General features: G+C 39.0%; 1 long non-coding RNA gene across 4 annotated transcripts in view; it reads right to left on the bottom strand.

The window, feature by feature from the left end:
* Positions 1-22,607, bottom strand: part of LOC108282542 — a 51,571-nt gene that overhangs the window by 14,057 nt on the left and 14,907 nt on the right. For all 4 annotated transcript variants that reach the window (XR_005195463.1, XR_001816463.2, XR_001816462.2 and 1 more), the window contains exon 3: positions 8,875-8,983. This is a non-coding gene — a long non-coding RNA (uncharacterized LOC108282542). The remainder of the gene's footprint in view (positions 1-8,874; positions 8,984-22,607) is intronic.

Below are 22,607 nucleotides of genomic sequence, written 5' to 3'. Positions count from 1 at the left end.
TTTTTTGCGCAGAGACAGGGTCTCACCATGTTGCCCAGGCTGATCTCAAATTCATGGGCTCAAGCAATCCTCCCACTTCAGCCTCCCAAAGTGCTGAAATTAGAAGCGTGAGCCACTGGACCCAGCTCTCTCTCCCGTTCTTTCTACACCACCATTTCCTCTGTTAAAAGACGGCTGTCCAACAGCAACTCTCACGGTTACAGCACTGAGCTATAGCCACTCACAGACACCAATTCTGCACATCAATTCCAAATTCCCTGGAAGAGATTCTGAAGGAACCTGCCTGGATCAGATGATACTAACATGTCTGCCAGAAGTCCAAGCCTGAGCTGAAGGCAGAGTCCTTTAAAAAAAAAAAAAAAAAATCATTGTGAAGGTCATCACCCTAAATGTTTCAGCTCCAAAAAAGATCAGAAACTGGAACAAATCAGCAACCAAAACAAACCAGTGGTAAGCCTCAGCATGTGGGCATGTAGCATTAGAGCCACCTATGCATCATCTGCCTCAAATAAAGGTGAGCTCTTAGGACTGAGCCTGAAAGATGGAAATCAAGTGACACCCTCCATGAAGATGGAAGGATGCAGAGTTTTAAAAATCTAACTGGCAGGCCCATGGCTAACACTTCGGCTGGTGGGGGGGAGCGGTCCAGAGCAAGAATGCAAACAAAGACCCACATACCCGATATCTAAATATTTAAAGTTCTGGGCTGGGCGCCGTGGCTCACGCCTATAATCTCAACACTTCAGGAGGGTGAGGCAGGTGGATCACCTGACGTCGGGAGTTCGAGACCAGCCTGGCCAACATAGTGAAACCCCATCTCTACTAAAAATACAAAAATTAGCCAGGCGTGGTGGTGGGTGCCTGTAGTCTCAGGCATTTGGGAGGCTGAGGCAGGAGAATCACTTGAACCTGGGAGGCGATGGTTGTAATAAGCCAAGATAATATCACCAACTCCAGCCTGGGCAACAGAGTGAGAATCAGTCTCAAAAAAATAAATTAAAATTTAAAATTAAGTTTTAAATCTAGCTTACTAACATGTTAACTAAAATGTTTTATCCTCTGACCTTGACAAGCACAGCTTCATAACAACCTGGAAGGCCAGATTCCAATTTAGAATTCTCAGACTCCTCGGAGCTCCACACTGGAATGTAGTGGCACGAAAAGGCTGGACCAAGAGCCATTGTCCACGGCCCTCTCAAATAGCCACCCTATCAGCCCTGGTGAGGAGAGGCACAGACCCTGGAAATGGACTAACTGGGGGAGAATTTCAGAGTTGCTGGGACCCAGAGCATGATTTAGAGCAAGGTTTTTCAATCTCTGGACTTACTCTCTGCCCTGAATAAGTCTTTCCTATTGAGGGGAAAAATACTTTTCCTGTGCATTATAGAATACTTAGCAACATCCCTGGCCTCTGCCTACTAGATGCTATAGCACCATCCAAAATTATAAAAACCAAAGCCAGGCACTGTGGCTCATGCCTGTGATTCCAGCACTTTGGGAGGCTAAGGCAGGCTGATCACTTGAGGCCAGGAGCTCAAGACTAGGCTGGCCAACATAGCAAAACCTCATCTCTGCTAAAAATACAAAAAAAAAAAAAAAACAATAGCCAGGCATGGTGGTACACACCTGTAGTCCCAGGTACTCGGGGGGCTGAGCCAGGCGAATTGTTTGAACCTAGGGGGCAGAGGTTGCAGTGAGCCAAGCTCGCACCACTGCATTCCAGCCTGGGTGACAGAGTGAGACTCTGTCTCAAAAAAAAAAAATTATAAAAACCAAAACAGTCTCGTGACATTGCCAGATGCCTCCTAGATGGTGGAAGGATTGCTGCAAACTTAGAATCACTGACTTAGAAAAGAAAAGCTTCTGCTGAGAGAAGGGGCAGAGCTGGGGGAGGGCTGGAGTTGAGGGGAAGGGGGGACAGGGGGCTCTCTAAAGCATAGGGACCAGAACAGTAATAACTGGGCACCAGGCTGTATGTTAGCAATCTTCCCAGAATTATTTTCTATCATCCTCCTAGCAATTCAGCAAGGGACATCCTATTAACCCATCTTATGAATGAGGGAACTGAAGTTTACAGAAGTTAAGCAACTTGCTGAATTTTGCACTTCTAGAAACTGAGGGAGCCAGTCATCAAACTTAGGTCTATCCGTGCCAGTTCAGCCTGTACTTTACTTATCATAAGCCCAACTAGAATCTCAGATCATGAAGTGACCTTCATAGTAAAATAATGCAACTTAATTCTCTGTCAGACATGAAGCAGATTCATCAATGCTGAAGAAATGGTGTGTGATGATTAAGAACATAACAGAAAGTGTTTTCCTCTGTTTAGAAAAATATCCAAGAGATGAAAAAAGGTTATTATTGACTTTAATAGCAACACTAACATTTTTTAAATTATATCTGCATGGAAAAGATCTCCTCCAGCCTCTAATTTATTAGTTAATATAACTTTAGCTAAAACGAGAATCTGCGTTTTTAAACCAGTAAAGGTTGTGTATGTGCCATTAGGCAAAGACTAAAGGAAGACACATATAAATTAACGTGCGTGTCGATGTTAGCAGGGCCATAAAATCACATAGCTACAGTATTTTAAGGGCAGGGAGTATAGTTTCCTTATTTCGGATGTAGTATAGTATGTGGTACATAAAAAGCCCTTACAAACTTTTGTTGAATGAATGAATGGCTTTGGATTTCTCTAAATAATTTTAGTTCAGGAAACACACACTCCTCCACCCATGGAAAGATTTTGGATACTTGCCTCAACTTTTTATTTAACTTTAGCTTTATAAACATAATCTCTGAGAGAGGCTTGGAATGTGTCACATTTAAAAGTTTTAAAACAAATTTCATGCGTGGTGCACTGCAGTTCCCATGAAGCAAGGTATCCAGCAAAACTAAATAAGCATGTGGCATCAGAAAGCTGAAATGCATTAATAAGTACATTTGCATGCACTGGGCCAAGGGTAATAGTACACAAGGGCAAAGGTTAAACAGTTGGAGGCCCTGGTTTAATAGCAGACCTGAACTGTTATTTAAATGTCACAAATGTCAGTGTTTGTCTTCAAATGGCATTACAGTAGGATTAGTGTCCTAAGCCTTGCTCCAATTTATGGAGAATCAGGGAGAATGATTCTCGTCAACTTGGTCCAAAGCAGGAGAAGATTGATTTTCCTTTACCACTCAGTCTGCTTTTATGAGTTTTCCAGACTCTACCTTCCCAGCCTGCATCATGAATAGAAACTGCCAGACCTGCATGCTGGCCATGTGTGAGCAGTGAATCTGAAAGAGTTATGGCTCATTGAGAAACCAACGAAAAAACTGCTGCCACTCTCAGCCACCTTCTCCCGGCCAGGGCTCCCTGCGATTGTCAGAACCAGCAGTGGCTTAAGCCATGGAACAGGTGTAGGACCAGTCAACCCAATTCTTCCACCTACTTGCCAATGGCAGAGGCCAGCAGAATCAGAGAGGGGAAACACATCTCATGCCTCCATCAACGTCATTTGTCTTTGCTCAAGTAGGAAAAGGTACATGTTTCTGAGGTCAATATTATTATTTTTTGTTTTTATTGGTTATTTTGTTATGATTAGCAATAAAAATGGGAGCGCATACAGTGTGCCAAGTGCAATAGACGTAGCATCTTACTGCATTAAGGCTCACAGAGCTATGTGAGGTAGGTACTATTATACCTATTTTAAACAATAAAGATGGCCAAGTATGGTGGCGTATACCGCTAATCCCAGCACTTTGGGAGGTCAAAGCAGGAGGATTGCTTGAGCCCAGAAGCTTGAGAACACTCTAGGCAATATAGCAAGACCCCTGTATCTACAAAAAATAAAAATAAGAACAAATTAGCCAGGCATGATGTTGTGTGCCTGTAGTCTCAGCAGGCTGAGGTGGGAAAATTTCATGAGTCCAAAAATTTCATGCAGTGAGCCACGATCATACCACTGTACTCCAGCCTGTGTGCCAATAGCAAGACCTGTCTCTAAAAAATAAAATAAATAATAATGGTAAGACTAAAGGTCATACAACTTGGCAAGGATTCCCAGATTTCAAGCACCAGCCTCTTCACATTTATGTAAATGGAGTGACTTGCAGAGAAGGAAGAGGCAAAAAGATCTAAAGGCCCCAGAGCTTCATCCCTTAAAGTACTGCCCACCATGAACAGAAATAGGGTGATGAAGCTCGAGCGGCTCCAACATTTGAGGTCTCAGCCTTCATTGGGACACCCCAATCGGCAGGAGAGTGCCTTGAGTGCCTTTCAAGACACTCCCCTGCCAACTGGGGTGGTTTGAACAACCGCCAAATGAGAACCATGTCTAACCTTGACATAGCCCTTTCCTCTTCGGAGTTTTGCGCATATCATATAAGTGATTTCCAAACAGAAGTCAGAGCCTTTCCGACCACAAAGAGGACACAAGGGATGTCAGAGCAGGTCATGGAGATCTTACTATGAGCGTCTTGAGCTCCGAGGGGAGTGGCAGTCCAGGTGAGCAAAGGGAAGCAGCTGCTTCTCCCCTCCAGCCCTCTGGCCTTTGAGATTTACTGTAACGTTAGAAAGGAAATGAACTGCATGACATGCTGGGGGGTGTGGTGTGTGGGTGGTGTGAGGAGGCCCCCAGAGAGTCCACAATAAAAATATTTGAGAAAATAGCCACTGCACAGTAAGGAATCAGAAACGCATTTAGATATCTCCGGAAAGAAAACACTCAGGACAGCCAGGCCCCTCTTCAGTAAGCTTTTTATAAGTGTACTCTCTATTCTTCTTTTCCTCATTTCAGTTTATCAGATGACATTAATAAACAATAATATAAATACATGTTGTGGGGCCATATTGACAATTAATGAGATTAATGCAAAAATATGTTAAGATCTATGCCGGCTGGGTGCGGTAGCTTATGCCTGTAATCCCAGCATTTTGGAGGGCCAAGGCAGGTGGATCACTTGAGGCCAGGAGTTCGAGACCAGCCTGGTCAACATGGCAAAAACCTGTCTCTACTAAAAATACAAACATTAGCTGGGCACGGTGGCAGGTGCCTGTAATCCCAGCTACTCGGGAGGCTGAGATTCAAGAATCGCTTGAGCCCAAGAGGCAGAGGTTGCAGTGAGTTGAGATTGTGTCACTACACTCCGGCCTGGGCAACAGAGAAAAGCTACTGTGTCTCAAAATAAAATATAATAAAAGCCACATTGCAAAAAATTGGCAAAAAAAATAGTTTAACCAATAATCACTATCATTCATATTCTGCAAACACACAATATCCTTAATACCTACTAAGTGCCAGTCATTATTGGGCACTTCACATATTTAATTTTTGCCCTGACAACAGCCCTGGGAGTTAGGTGATATTATTCACCCCTTTTATAGAAGAAATGATTGTGTCTCAGAAAAGCTATATGACTTTTCCAAAGTCCCCTAGAAATAAAACTCTGAACTGAGGTCTTTGATTCTATAACTCTTGATTTTTTCATGTCAGCATTTTGACAGTTCAACACAGCAAACAGTCCACATGGGCAGTTAGAAAGAAGAGGCTAATGGAAAGGTTATTATTAAGTATAGATTTCATTCTTACTAAACGTTGCCTAGGTGCGTTTAGGTTACCTGCAATAGTAGTGTCCAGAGCCTACACACTTTAAGTTGAAGCTACATGGACGAAGTAAAGATTTATTATATTTGTTTAATTATTGTGGAATTGGTATGAAGATCAACCATCATTTAATTCTACACAGCCTCAACTTGCCTGATAATTTGGTCTTATTCACTGTGGTCATTTCTGCCATTAAAAATCTCTTATTTTCAATATTCATGCATACATACAAACCCTACACACACACGCACACACACACACATACACACACACCCCCCCCAACAAATTGGATTTCAGCAAGAGAAAGAAAAGATAGCAAAATTGAAAGCAACTCTTCTTATGTGTCTTTGGGTTAATTTGTCCATACTTGATTTTTGGGGTTTTTTTTGGAAAATTATCTTCCAAGTTTAAACAAACTTTGAACTCCCTCTACTAAAAATTTTCCACAAAAAGGGTTGAAAACAACTACTACTACATACAGTTCCCAGAAATGATTGGGCAAAAACAAATTTTAAAAAATAAATTTCATCTGGAATTTTTTTTTTTTTTTTTTTTTTTTGAGACAGAGTCTCGCACTGTCATCCAGGCTGGAATGCAATGGCATGATATTGGCTCACTCTAACCTCTGCCTCCCAGGTTCACGTAATTCTCCTGCCTCAGCCTCCCAAGTAGCTGGGATTACAGGTGCCCGCCACAACGCCTAGCTAGTTTTTTGTATTTTTAGTAGAGACGAGGCTTCACTGTGTTGGCCAGGCTGGTCTCGAACTCTTGACCTCGTGATCCACCCACCTCGGCCCCCCAAAGTGCTGAGATTACAGGCGTGAGCCACCGCGCCTGGCCTGACCTGAATTTTTATGTTAGATATGGACATTAGAAAATAACCTACTGTGTATTATCATCTCAATTGATTTTTCAGAAAAAAAAGTATAAAAAGCTTTTTAAGCTGGAGTTTAAATGTACATTGTAAGTGACCAAACTTCAATTCTGATGTCTATGCCAGAAAATGTTACACTCTAGTCATGTTTTCTCCTTTGCAATCATATTAAACATTTGCATCCTTGCTAAAATGTTTGGGAATCAAATGGCCCTAAAATGGGAGCTGACGGGACAGAGTAGCTGGTTGGCTGATCAGAAGTAGAAATGAAGGAACAGGGGAGTCTCCTTTGAGGGCAATGGGGTCCTGGGGACGTGTAGGAGAAACAGAGTCCAGGGAAACAAATGTTCTTGGGCTATAAAAAGGCTTTTCAGTCTGTAACAATAATCCAATTCAACTTACAAATTAATCTTTTCTTAGTTCACTAATAATCTGAAAATAATGTCTACATTAAGCTAGGAAGTAAAACCATTCAATGAAGGAATTAAAAATATCAATATGAACTAAGAATTTTCTGACCGTAAATGTATAATAGCTCTTTTGTTAATTTGTAAAATAAGTCCAGGAAATATTTTGATAGATTAATACTCTGATGAGTAGCAAGTTACATTTTTCCAGCACAGTAATACAGTCTGCTTTATTGAGCACCAAACAGAGAGTTGCAAAAATACCCACTGGATAACAATCTCCACACTGTTAAATTTTAGCAGGTGGAATTTCAGCTTGCCAAAGACTCAAAATTAGGAAACTGCTCTTCCAGCCATCTCCAGACTGCTAACCCTTCATTTGGTGAACTGAAAACTGTAGGAAAATTGTCCTTAAGTATGTGATTAGATCTTGAACCAATCTTTTGTCTTCTACTACATTCCAAAGAAGCCTTTATACCAGGCAAATAACTCAATGGTACATTATAAAATGGATAAAGGAGGAATGATGGAACATCAGTAAATGCTGATCATGAGATCTCTGAAGCTGAATCTTACTTCTGCAAATTCATCCAGTGTTTACCCAAAAGGCAATAATAGGAATCCTGGACACATCAAAGAGAGGAGGCCCCTTTATAGGAGAGAATAAAATAAAATAATTAAGCTACGTGTGAAAATTTACTTCATTGCAGTTAGTTTCTTCTACTAAGGTGTCTTAACATTTTAAATTAAATATTACTTGCCACTAAACAATATAAGGAATCTTATCCTGCCTGGAAAGAAAAATAGTCACAAGCATTATATTAGCTCCATGAGCTAGGAAGACATGAGTTGTAAAACAAGTAATATAGGACCGCAGTGGTTATTCACAACTGAATAATGAATTGCATGTCACACAATGCATGATAGTTATCTGGGCTGCTGAAGTTATAGCTAAGGAATTATTAGTCTCCCTTATCTGAAAGATCAAATGTAATATGAAATCAAAGGAAGTAATAATTATGCAGGAAACAATATCTAAAAAAATGCCTCTGATGATGAAAAACTGATTTATAAAGTTCAGGATTAATAAATACTGAGTATCATTTTAGGTTACCCAAGTTGGATTCAACATTTTTAGCAATATTTCCAACTGACTATGTGCAGCAGAAATAAACACCAGAAAATTACCAAACTGCCAAACCAGAGAGTCCTTCTGGAGATGGAACAAAACAATATGTGAAGCTGTTTTTAGCCATTTACAGGGCATGAGAAACATCCATATAATAAAGACAACATGATTATGTGACTCGGTTTCATCGAAAAGAGAAGGCCCTCAAAGTCTACTCCAGAATCCCCTTAGACAAAATTGAATCCTTCTAAGCAAAGGAGGAGACAGTAGGAGATTTCTGGTCCCTGCCAACTGATGACATCCCGTGTTTTCTGAATTGGCCCCTGGTGACTTAAGGGTGGGTACATGAAGCATTTGAAGAAGATTAATGGGTGGTTAAAATCAACATCTAGTCATTGAATAAGGTACCAATCTAGATTACTTTACCCCTTACCAAAGTATGTCAACAAAGAAAACTGTAGGAATTTATTAACTAGTGATTACAAGATATAATTTACTACCAGCCTTAAAGACCTACAGAGGCAGAAAACACCACATGGCTTCCCCATCTTGCATAGGCTTCCCTAATAAAAATTCTTCCCTCAAAAATTTCTCCATACCAAACTTAATTAAGATTAAGTGAAAATTTTTCATTCAACACTCTATACAATATTAACTACCTAAACATTTAAAACTGGGTATTTGCAAAGAAGGGAAAGATGAATGATAGTTATCTCTGAGTAGGATTAAGAGAGATTTTTAGCTGCTTTTTATCTTTTATTGAACATAATAAGCATATGTTACCTGTATAAAGTCAGAAAAAAAAAAGTTGTAAGCACTATCCGCAATAAGGACTTCAAGTATGGGGAACAGATGACTTTTCATTCCCCCTTTTACTTACATTTATGTCTCCCTTTGCAAACACAATCATGTTTCTAATAGTTTCCACTTCTCTCTGTTGACTCTTTGGAATGTTCTATGAGCACTTGGGTCTCATTTGTTATGCCTACAAATGGGAAAAAAAAAAATCTCTGGAGATATTGTCATGTAGTACCAGGTTAAGACTTTAGCAAGCCAAGTGAAGATATGATCTCCCAGCTATGCCTACAGGATAACAATAGCCATTAATTTTCTCCTGATTTAAATATATGGTCTTTTGTGACCATTTACCTTACTGTGGTCTAATAATGTAACTGTAATATTAATTAGTTCTATACAATCACCATTCTACAGAAAAACAGTACTGAAACAACCCACATTCTTTTCACATTTTAAAATTCCAGGGACAATATAGCTGATTGTGGTGAAGAAGTAAACGCATATAGTTAATACAGAAAGCAAGAATACAAAACCAACTCTGGATAAGAAGTTTGTTTCATATCTGCCACAGTTAAATTTGAATGATCTTAATGTCTTCTTTTACCTTCTGTCAAGCCTGTCCTATCACCAAAGCTCTCCCTGACCGCTCCTCAGAGATTTCCCTAAATTTCCATGGCCCCATCTGGGGTTTGCACACCCTGTCCATTTGGACTACCTTGTGCTAGTGACAGCCAGATATACAAGTGACACATATTTGGGAAATCCAATTGGGAAAACTTGATAGACTATGTAGAGAGATAGATATAAAAATATATAATCTATCACTATCCTGCTTTTCAGAACGGATTCCTTATGCCATTTTACAGGCCCTCCTCATCCCACAACACCCTCTCTGCTTATCTCAGTGTCTGGTACCATGTACAGCAAATATCCTTGTTTGGTTGATTCAAAAGACTATGTGTGTGGCCTTACTTTCTTAGTCTACCAACCCACCATCCTTACCTCAGTCCAGCCACAGCCCTGCTGTCACAACTGGGGAGACAGCATGTTGGAATCAAGTTCTGGCTGGGAGCCAGAACATCCAAATACCAGGTTCCAGTTCTGCCAATTCCTACCAGTGTGCCCTTGAACAAGGTGTTTCACCTTCTGGGCTGCCATTTTCCCACTTGTAAATCAAAGTTCCAGGCCAGGTAAACTTTAAGGTCTACTTCAGCTCTTAAGTGCTGTCATTTCCATGTTTAGAGCCCTGTTTAGAGCTTCCCTGTCCAATACTGTAGCTACTAGCTCACAGGGGGTGGGGGGAGGGGTATTTAATTAAATTTCACTGAAATTAAACAAAATTAAAATTCAGTTTTCAGTTGCACTAGCCCATTTCAAGTTCTCAGTTGCTACATGTGACTAGTAGATACTGGTTTTGGACAACAGATATGGAACATTTCTATCATGGCCAAAAGTTTAATTGGACAGGTCTGGAGTCGAGTGATATATTAAATATCATTTTTGTCCTTCTAGTGGTGGGCCAACAGACCTAATTAACTTCAGTTAAGTATATTACTCTCATCTCATTGTTAGTTTTCATACTCATAATTCACATATTACAAATGCAACATGTCCTTTATTTTAAATGGCAGTCACTTATAAATCCTCCTTCTACTTAGAAAAATAGAGCTACGAGAATCACAACTAGAGCAGCAAGCTGAAAAACAGGAGCCTAAGACCCACCATTCCCATCCAAATTCCGACATTCCGCCAGGCTGAACTCTGTTCTCCCACCCCTCACACTTGGCAGTCTTTTGTGCACCTGTCTTTGTTGGTCCGCTTTCTTCCATTAGACGATTTCTCTTTCCTCTCATGTCCCTCACTAGGTCCAAATTCATCAAGATCCTTTCCATAGTTATGCTGTGGCAAAGCTGGGCAGAACTGCATCCAAATGTAGCCATAGTGGGTTAGCAACAGGGATCAGAATGGGCGATTTAAACAAGTTGCATAAAGGAAATACACAGGCAGCCCGGTAGCATGCGACCTTACCTCAATTTGCACTATCAGTTATGAGACAGCTACGTGCTAAATATGCCAAGGCTGGAACTGCCTGAGAAGGTAGTAGATCAGCTCACCAAAATACATCAAAAAATAAAATGAGGAGACAAAATAAGTCATGAAAGAAGGATTCTTTGGGTTATTAGCAACTGGGGAGGTGGTCTGCTCATCATGTGCATCTGGAGAAATGCCAAAATTCTCTGCCCAGAAACCCACCCAACCCTAGTGGACAGCATGGAATCAGACTATGTGAGCACATGAAGTGTCAGCCCCAACACCAGGGAAAGGTGAGCAGCTGGCAGGGGCAGGACTCCTTTCCTCAGCTCTGACTGACAGTTTCCAGTCACAAACTAACAGTCAAGGTGTCCTTTGTATGAATCACTGTACTGTAAAAATATCTATCCCATTGTGATTTTGCTACTCACAATTGTCTGGTGCTCCAGGACAGATGTCACCATCCCTTATCTATTGAAAGTCATGTCTTCCTCCTCAGACCTGCCAGAACACTTTACATCATTCTTGAGATACTTACAATGCAACCTTGCTGTTTCCTGTCCATTTCTTAATTCCTCTACAAGACTGTAAGTTATAATTAGTAGTTTGCAATTCTTCTATTTACCAGCATTTTAGTACAATGAATAACTTTCTAGGAGTTGAATAAATATGGAATCTGACAAGAAGTGGATGACTCGGTGAAGTGAATGAATGGATTTATAAATGAATATCCTATAGCTAATCAGATTGCTACAGCCCCAAAATAATCCAGGTCTTAACAGTGTTTCACCTTTACCCAGTCTTTCACACATGACTTATTTAAGTCCTCTTTCTTTAAAGAGACATGTCATGCTGGTCACACGTAACAGTAAACATCCAGCAACAGTGTTAACTGCGAGGGTGTATTGTTGATGTGTAGAGTAGGTTGAACACTACTAAGGAATGCTATTCTGAATTAAACTGTACCTTATTTTCTGCTTAGTGCTTTTTTCATTTAAAATAATTATGGTAATTCTTTTGCATTTTTAAAAATTATTATGGGTACATGCGTGATAGTTGTACACATTTATGGGGTACATGTGATGTCTTGATAAAGGCATACAATGTGTAATGATCAAATCAGGAAAATTAGAGTGTTCATTGCCTCAAGCATTTATCATTTCTTTGTGTCAGGAACATTACAATTCCACTCTTTTAGTTATTTTTAAATATACAGTAAGTTTTGTTAATTATAGTCACCCTGTGTGCTACAGAAAACCAGATCTTGTGCCTTCTGTGTTTTTTTACCCATTTACTATCTCTACTTTATTCCCTCCTCCCCACTACCCTTCCCAGCCTCTGATAACCATCATGCTGCTCTCTCCATGAGATCATTTGTTTTAATTTTTAGCTACCATATGAGTGAGAATATGTGAAATGTGTCTTTCTGTGGCTGGCTTATTTTACTTAACATAATGTCCTCCAGTTCCATCCATGTTGTTGCAAATGACAGAATTTTATTATGTATTCTTTTTTTTGTTTTTCTTTTGGAGACAGGGTCTCACTCTGTTCCCCAGGCTGGACTGCCTTGGGGCAATCAGGGCTTACTATAGCCTCGACCTCCCTGGGCTGAAGCATTCCTCCACCTCAGCCTCCCTGGACGCTGGGACTACAGGTGCATGCTACCATGCCCAGATGATATTTTATTCTTTTTTGTGGCTGAATAATGTTCTATTGTGTATACATATGTATTTTCCTTACCCACTCATCTGGTGATGAACACTTGGGTTGCTTCTATATCTTGGCTATTGTGAATAGTGTTGCAGTAAACATGAGAGTGCAGATATCTCTTCAACACACTGATTTCTTTTCTTTTGGATAAATACCCAGCAGTAGGATTGCTGGATTGTGTATTTCTAGTTTTCATTTTTTGAGGAATCTCTACTGTTCTCCATAGGGGCTGTACTAATTTACATTCCCACCAACAGTGTATGAAGATTCCCCTTTCTCCACATCCTCACTAACATTCATTATTACCTGTCTTTTGGATAAAAATCATTTTAACTGGGTAAGATGAATTCTCATTGCAGTTTTGATTTTATAATTTTTGATATCATACTTAATTGGATTCAAACAAAATCATTGACAGTAAATTTATTTCTACATATATAAGATAATGCATGTATAAAGTTATTCATTATGACACTGTCTTTAAAAATAAAAAATTGGAAACTCAATGACCATCAATAGGGAGAGAAATAAGTTATGATATAGCCATTCAATGGAATCACATGCAAATGTTTAAAGAAAGAATAATGCTTTCTACCTACTGCATTCTAAAGTAATTCATTACATTGCTGTCTGTAATAGAAAATATTAGAAACTACATCAAGGTCCATCAATGGGGTGTAGACAAATAAGTGTGGTACATCAGTGGAATGATAATACAATTATGAAAAATGATGCTACTCCACCTATATAGAAAGATGTACAAAATATATTGTTAAGCGGAAAAAGCAAGATCAAAAACTTTTTTTAAAAAACAGAGTCTTGCTCTGTCACCCAGACTGCCGTGCAATGGTATAATCATGGCTCACTGCAGCCTCAACTGCCTAGGGTCAAGTGATCCTCCTGCCTCAGCCTCCTGAGTTATAACTGAGACTATAGGCGCATGCCACCATGCTTAACTAATGTTTTATTTTTTTATAGAAACAGGGTCTCCCTATGCTGTCCAAGCTGGTCTCAAATGCCTGGGCTCCAGTAATTTTCCCGCATGGGCCTCCCAAGAGGCTGGGATTACAGGAGTCAGTCAATCACCTCATCCTGCCAGAAACAAAACTGATAGTGTTAATTTTCGTATGAAAAAGGAGAGAGTTTAAGATATACTGGCATAAAGAAATTCTCAAACAGTACACAAGAAACTAATAAAAATGGCTATACAAGGGCAGTAGAATTGCGTTCATGACAGAAGGGGGTGAGCAAAATTTTTCATCATATACCATTTCATATTTCTGTGTTTACCCTTGCAAGTGCATTACCTATTCAGAAAAATTAATGGACATTTCCATTATCAGGCTACTTTTTTTAATGAATGAATTTTAAAAGAATCCCTAATATACCATTCTTCATCATTCTCTCAACAAGTTTCTTTTCTGTTCTCTGCCCTGCCACCCCCTTCTAATCAAATGCCTTTTTTAACACTCACTATGACCCAGCGGAGGGAAAGAGCTGGGGCAGAGCACTTTGGAAAAGGTTGGTTTTGATCCAATTTGAAGCCTAACAAAACCTAATGCTAAATTAAAAAAAAAAATAGTTTGGGGAATGTGTTTGCCTAAAAATGAAAGCTGGGATGTGTAGGCTGGGTAATATCTGAAAATTTCAATAATACAGAATTGTATTGTACTTGCTTCATGCTAACTTTTAATGGTCTCATTATCAATGAGTTTAATAATAAGTGTTTTCATTCTTGAATGAAGGCAATGATTTTCATCGACTCTCTGAAGAACTCATGAACTTTTTATTTAATTAGCCAAAACAGATTTTAATAAGGGAAGGTAACTGAATGGCCATATTGAACTTTTTTTTAATATCACACCAACTTCTTAAATATTTACGTCATTAATCTATATTTGGAAACCTTAATCATCTAAGGTCTTGTACAACCTTCCATTTATTAAAAATAAATTTACACAAAAAACCAACAATGTTTAAATTTGGCGTTCAAAAGACCCTCTCAGCAAGAGGTAATAAAATGTCAGCCCCATTTAAATGAGACATTATTGACCCCCATTAGTAGGACACGTGCTCAATTTGACTTTTTCTAAGGGTGGTGATGGATTTGCTCTTGTCCATCCCCACACTCCTGCCCTGTCTTCTCATGACCTAGGGCAGACATGTGCTAGACAGCTGGCTGGACCAGGTCTGTGGCCTCTGAACAAAGCAAATCTTGCTGGCCCACACAAAGATTGAACCTGTGACCTTGTTTTCATTAGCTCAATGCCCTAATCACCGGAGCTAAATAGAAACAAATATATATATATATATATATATATATATATATATATAAAATGTATTGAACTTTGTGTAGATACATGTCTGTGTGTGGGTGTCAAGGCCAGGAATAAAATAATATATAACAACAAGCATAAAGCTGGTGCTTGGGTATTAAAGGATGACATCGCCTCCTATAAGTTATATATCTTGTATGCCATGCCCCAGTGGAATTTTCCAAGCTGAGAACCAAAATATAATCACCTTAGAATAATTTTATTTCAGTTCTTAAACATAATTAAACGTGGTTCTAACCCCCGAAATAATTGATCATTGAGATTAGTAATTAGGCAGCATGTACTAGGGGATCCCAGGAAGCAACGGGTTTTACATCTTATATGTTCTGGGTTATCCTAAGCCTTGGACTGAACAAGGAAGTAGAGATTAAGAATAGAGCTAGAGGAGAAAACAAGAGGCAAAATTTTGTCACTAGAAGATACAGGAGCTGTTTATCTTCGTGAAAGAAATACCTATGCTCCATCAGTTAACTTAGAGCTTTTGGCAAGTATCCAGTGTGCTTGTGTGTCTCAGAACCTCTTGCTATAGAGATCTACTAACAGGAAAGAGACCTCCTCTCATGAGATTCATGATCATGGAGAAAGTCACTGAGGACTAGATTCCCAGGATTCTACTTATCCCTGAAAAAACAGCTATTCCAGTACAATTTATAAGGGTCACTAGGACTGTAGGTATAACGTAAGACTCATCGAATGTGGAATATCTCAGATTAGATGAGAAATTTAAACACAATTGCAAGCTGAGTAGTTTCAATGCCATTGCTTTATTTCAGGAGATAAAATGAAGTTCAGCCCAGAAGCTCCTCCTCCTCACTCACTGGAATGGACTCTCTGTCAGGAATGACCTACAGGAGAATCTGGGTCACATCTCCAGGCACAGCATTAACTATCAACCACTAGGAGAAAGCAACTGAATGCATATCTTGGGTCACAAGAATCATATTCCACGTTAACTATCCAAAATACTACTTTCAAGCTCCTCCCCTTTTGGAAGATGTAATTCTCCTCAGCATAAAGTTCCAACTCCTTAGCCTGACATTCAAGAGAAATCCAAGGCTAAGTTTTCTTTTTCTTTGTATCTCCATGCAGAGCAGAGGTTTTCCCACATGAAAGAGCTTCCCACATGAAAGAGCTTCCCACATAAAGAACTCAATAAATTATTACATGAAGAGACAAGTGAATAGCTACAGCTAACCCTAATTTATCTTTCCATGAGATCTCACTCCACTTCTCTTACTTAATCTTTCCCTCCTCTCCACTTACAATAGTCTTCTCTTTGCCCCATGAACATGGCTGGCTGTCTCCTTCTTCCAGGCTTGTTTAGGATGTTCTCTTCAACTAAGGGAATTACCATTTATCAAGTGCTTATAACAGTTTATATATGTTACCTCAATTAATCCTAAAAAATGAACAAAGTAGTTGCTATCATATCCATTTTATAGAAGATGTCCATAAAAGCTAAGTAACCTCCCAAGATTACACAGCTAGAGAACAAGAGAACCAAGATTTGAACCCAGATCTGTCTGGCTCCAAAAGTCTTCTCCCTTTCAGGGAATTATTCTTTCTTCATATCTCCAAATTCTGCCTTTCTGAAATCGCTTTGCCTCTTATGGCTTAGTGCAAGCTTCAAGGAAAGGAACTCTTCCTGTCCACTCTATCCCATAGTGGTCTCTCATTCTTTTAACTTAGCATTGTTAACTCGATGTCTCAGATAACAATCACAGACTACCTCAACACTTCATCTAATATTTCTTTTAACTGTTCACTAATCTGTCCCTTCTCCAACTAACTAAATCAAAAGCTCACAAAGGGCAGATTCTACACATGGCACATCGCTTTATCTCTTCGCAAGCATGGAAGACACTTGTTCATGTGGTAGGCAGTCAACAAATATATACAGACTGATTAATGTTGACACCTCCATCTTTCCACCAAAATCTGTGTACCAATTCCAATTATTATAAGGATACGCCCCTTGAAGCGTTTACCTCCTAAGGTTATTGTAATAAAGGGAGAAAACTGGAAAACTCCAAAAATTAACTATGTTTTTAAAAAGATTTTAAAGTCTTTCAATATTTAACTTTTGGGGCATCGCTACTTCTGAGAAGTCTAACACGCTAGTGTTAGTGAGATCATCTTGTTAAGATTTTCCTTGTTTCCTTCGAGTACCCTCATTTTCAAAGGTTAATTACCTGGTTGTAAAAGTGCACTCCAGAATGAAATTTAACCTATGCGTTCTCCATCTTTAGGTGAATATTCTTAGCAGTTTTGTTTTTTTTTTTTCAAAAATAGAAAGCCATCTGTTTAACCAATTTAAACACATACTTATAGAAGAATAAAAAAATAGGAATACAGAGAGAGGTTCATGGATTTTAAGCACTTCTGAGTATTTGTAAAACACATTATGACTTTGATGCTTGGAAAAAATATGAAATGGTGCTTTCTGCTGTAAATCAGCACTGGCAAATAAAGTGGGGCTAGAAGTTGGGATATCTTAGAGACAAAATTGTTTTGATCATCCAAAATGTTGATCATTTGTGGGCCATAGAAGAGGACAATTTATTGTTTTTGAATGGTTCAATTTCTTAGGAAGATAAAAAACATATCATTTGAGAAAACATCAAACGGAATGTGGTTCTTATTAATATCGCATAACCTTTCTCACAAAACTTTTCCCTTTTCCAGCCTAGCTCCCATTAGAACCAAACTAAACATGTTGACAGCTCCAAGTTAGGAAGGTGTTAGGCCAATAGTCTACCCTTTTGAGAAACTGAATCATTCATTCAGTATCACTTTACTAGTTTCCTTCATGAACCAGATACATGGCGACAGACTCTATTCTGCAGGGTTTAATCACACACAAGTGGCAAAAACCACAGAACACAGAGCCTAATCAGCCGGGCTTTCAACCATGGACTTACTCTATGCACATATGTCACTCCCATTATCATTAGTATCAATAAAACCTTGACATTTTGCACACTCAGGAGAGGCTGGATCTCAATGTTTATCGTTTGATATGTTCTCATAAAAATTATATCACCTCATTACCAAATAAGTTTATGTGAATCAGTATGTTTTAAACTGAATATGCTCCTCCAGAGTAGAATAAATCATGGATATTTTCCTGAACGATTTTTGAATTATTTCTCTTCTATTCTAAATACTCGCATGAAGCTGAAGTTAACATTTCATATTTAGAATTTTTAAGACAACCAATGAATTCTAGGATCTCAAGTTTATTTTAGGTATCAATAAACATTTATTGTAGAATGTATGAATAAATTAAAACACCTGAACATGGGAATCCAACCCACAATCATAAAGTGGTGTTCCCTAGAGGAGATCCCAGATGAAATTCAAAATAAAACTTTTAAAAATTAAGCTCACATATACCTCATATAGTTGACTCCACATAAATCTGAGTTTGAATCCCAGCAAAAAATAGTGTTAAGATCTGGACGGAATTGCTTAGGCAGAGGCGGCGCAAACTGTAATCCCAGCACTTTGGGAGTTCAAGATCACTTGAGCTCAGGAGTTCAAGACTAGCCTGGGAAACATGGTGAAGCTCTGTCTCTGCAAAGAAAAATACAAAAATTAGCCTGGTGTGATGGCTGACATCCATGGTCCCAGCTACTCAGGGGGCTGAAACAGGAAGATCGCTTGAGCCTGGGAGGCAATGGTCGCAGTGAGCCGAGATTATGCCATTGCCCCTTGTCTGGGTGACAAAGCGAGATCCTGTCTCTCTCTCTCACACACACACACAAAAAAAAAATAGCTTGAACAGTCCTTTGTATAAAAGAGGAGAGTCATTGCTGCCATCTCCTAAATCCCCGGGCCATCCCCGAGTTGGTGAACCCAGAGTCATACTCCAGAGTCCTATGGCTATACATCAAAACAAAACAAAACTGAGTTAACACCAACACTGCATTTTAAGATAACCCCATCCCCAACTCCCACCCCTGCTGCCACTGCCACTGTGCAGAGTCACATCTGTTATTACTGCCACAGTCATATCCAGGTGCAAACCTGCTCATATGGCCTATAACCTGAGACACTCAGCCAAGAACAGTGAAGGAGCCTGACATTGAGGGTGTGGCCTTTCTACCCACTCCAGTGGGGAGCAGAAGGAAGAAGACAACCAAGGCTGTGTGAGACCCAGGCTCCCCATATTTATTACAGCACTTAATTTAAATCAACATACCATACAAACACTGACATGTTTCATCTCACAAGATCAAGATTTTTATACAGTTAGCCTATTAGCCTTTTTGCCCAACAAGCTATAAGCTCAAGAAGGCACAGACATCTACCTGGCTTCATTAAAGGATTGCCTGCATAAAGCCTAATGCCTTTCATATACTAGATGCTGAATAAATATTTGGTGAATGATAATAGATCAGAGAGCACACCAAAGAGCCAATCTGCATGGGTTTCATTCCTGCCGGTGTGACTGTGTGATCCTAGTCACTTCTTGGTGCTTCACTCAGTTCCTTGTCTACAAAACAGGGATAATAATGGTATCTTAGTAGGTAATTCTGAAAATTAGTTAATATGAGAAAGGCAGTTAGAACAGGAGCTGACACATAGTATGTGCCACTATTACCATCATCATCATCATGGCTTCTAATTACTGGTGTAGGGTAGACCTTGATCAACTTTGAGAACACCATGCAATCCTGCAGGTGTTCATCATCCTGTGCAAGCATTTATCTGTATAATAAATCATCCTCCTTTTGTGAAAGAAAAGACAGAGTGCACTACTTAATAAAATGAATTATTTCAAGGCCTGATGTTTTGCAATGTTTGAAAAGATCCTCCTGATTATGAAGCTTATCACCACACTTGTCCTTTAGTACTTAAAAAAAAAAGTTGTATCTAAATTACTACCCAGGGTCCATTGTTTAATCAAACATAAAAAAATAACTTCCATACACATACATAATTTGTACAAAATCCCATCGGTGCGATTTTGACAGGTAGGAGAAGACTCCTGAAACTGCTAATTTTTCACTGGGCTTAACCTCAGATGATGATTCAGCTAAATGCTATATTGGATTTCATCATTTCCATTTCCCCTATCCCTGCAGTGACTCTCTGAGGGGTTTACGGTTTTCTAGAGTGGCCCGCATGCTTGGGTGTGTGCACTCAGGTCACTGTGGAGGACTGTGTGAGTGGAACAGGAACAGGAACATCTTAAAACAAAACAGCTGCGTCAGAAGTGGTCAAGGATCAGGCGCAATATGATAGCTGCTATTAAACCCCACTTTGAGCTCCTCGTGGCTTTGATGATTTCTTTCTTCCTCTCACAAGTTTATCATTCTTTTCCTGACTTTAAGTCAATCTCATAAAATCAGCCCGATTTTTGCTTTGGTTCATGTTAAAGTTTTGGCTGTATTGTCCATTCATTTCAGAATTTTCGTTGTTTTTGTTTTTTGCTTTTTCTTTGTCACTTTGGTCTGAGGAAACTATAAAGTGAGGTGGACCAGCCATGACAAATTCTTGTAAATAGATATGGAGCTAGGAATTTTTGTTTGTTCCCTAGCCTTCACCTGTCTCACAGCCCTTGCCCTCCAAGGCACTTCCTCTTGGTAAGCAACTAGAAGTGTCCATTTGTGGTGTGGATTTGGTTTAGCTTTGTTCTGTGTTTTCAGGATCTGTGGTACCAATCTCCCTTCCTGACGCCTCTTTCTTAGTCCACTGCAAGCTAATGGAGTGAACATTTTCATTTCAACATCTGCCAATGGTACCCTTGAATAAAATTTATTATTCACTACTGTGAGAAAATAACTCAATTGCACTGTTGAAATTTAAAAATTTATTTTTCATTCTGACAGTTAAGTACTAAATGCACTTTAAGCTCCTTGAAGCCGTTCTAGGGCCTTCCAACCCTATTGTTAGAAAAATAATTAAAATAAAATGTTACCTGGATTCATATAGTTAACTCCACCACTGTATTTAGCAGCCTTTTCTTGGGGCAACTACTATTAAGTCACTACTTAAAGACTATTTAATGATGTTGAAACGAAGCCTACACTTAGCCAACTTATTGGGATTTTTTCCAACTCCCAACCACCACCTGGGATTCATCTCAATTCTCTGATTCTGTGTTTCAAATCAAAGATACTATTTGCTGTCAGCAAGTACCCTGATTTATTTAATCCTTCCCCAAAATATGTCCTGAAATTCTCACAATTTAACCCCTATTTGCCATGACAGCAGCTCCTCTGCAATGACTAAAACACTCTTCAGCATTATCAGGTGTTTGCAGAGGGCTCTGTTACCGCACTGGTGGCCTGGAAAATCAAGAACAACCCTCTGTAACAGCGTTGTTACTTTATCTTCTCAACAAATCACCAGTAAATTTTTTAAATAGCATTTAAAATTTCTATTACTTATCTCTGAAAATAAGAACACCCAAGCATGCGGCAAGCATAGCATATGTGTGGGGGCTCAAGAATGTTTATAGCTCTCATTTAAAGAGTGTCAATTATGAATTTAATCAATAATATTCAGGCTTACTAGTTTTTAGACTAAACAGTTCAATACAGGAAAATATGGCTTTAGATAGAGTAGGAAAAAGAAGAAAATAAAGTAAGACAGGAAAAAAGACAAGAAAGATGAAAACTCTGATTTTTAAAAGAAAGCGTGACAAAAGAATCTAATATAATCAAGTTTCATCTTCTAGTGTGTAAATTGGTTAACTGATAGATTTTTAAGTTGTATGTAGAGCAGAAGTCCTATGATAGAGATGTGGAATTTTTTTCTTCTCCAAAATAGTAGGAAGAATGTCCTATAATCCATAATAAAAATCAAGGGGAAAACTCAGAATAATTTGAGTAGTGTGCTGAAAGTCAGTCTCAGAGTTTGGAGCTCCTAAATTTTCAACTGCCCTTCCCCTCTTTGCAGATAAGTTATGGAAAGCATGGAACAGAACTTCCTGAAGACCAGTTGGCATTTTTATTAAGCTTTTTTATTTTGAGATAATTGTAGATCCTCATGCAGTTGTAAGAAATAGTAGAGATCCCATCCACCCTTTACCCAGTTTCTCCCAATAGTAATATCTTGCAAAAACACAGTACAATATCAGAGCCAGGATACTGACCTTGATACAGTTATGATGCAGAACATTTCCAGTGTCACAAGCATCCATTTTGTTGCCTTTTTATGGCCACACTCACTTCCCTTCCACCCCACTGTTCCTTAATTCCTTAATTCCATTCCGCCCCACTGTTTCTGTTCCTTTTTATGCCCACACTCACTTCCCTTCCACTCACTTTTCTCCGTTTCTACAATTTCGTCATTTCAATAATTCTATATAAATGGAGCCATACAGTATGCAGCCTTTTGAGTTTGGCTTTTTTCATCCAGCATAATTCCCTGCAGATCCATTCAGGCTGTTGCACTTATCAATAATGCGTTCCTTTGTATCGCTGAGTAGTATTCCATGGTAAAGCTGTGCCACAATTAACCGTATATATTTAACTGTTAACAGAATGGGTAAGTTTGTCTTTCCATTGAAGGCTATTTGAGTTGTTTCCAGTTTTTCACTCAATGAATAAAGCTGCTAACAGCATTCGTGCACATATTTCTGTGTGAACTTAAGTCTTCATTTATCTGGAATAAATGCTGAGAAGTACAATTGCTGAGTTATATGGTACTTGCAAGTTTAGCTTTTAAAGAAATTGCCAAACTGTTTTCCAGAGGCTATTTTACATTCCCATCAGCAGTATA

This window comes from Cebus imitator, unplaced genomic scaffold (assembly GCF_001604975.1).
Source record: "Cebus imitator isolate Cc_AM_T3 unplaced genomic scaffold, Cebus_imitator-1.0 Scaffold243, whole genome shotgun sequence".
Classification (NCBI taxonomy): domain Eukaryota; kingdom Metazoa; phylum Chordata; class Mammalia; order Primates; family Cebidae; genus Cebus; species Cebus imitator.
Note: the sequence above shows the minus strand (reverse complement) of the source record. Positions and strands in the feature narration are given on the sequence as shown.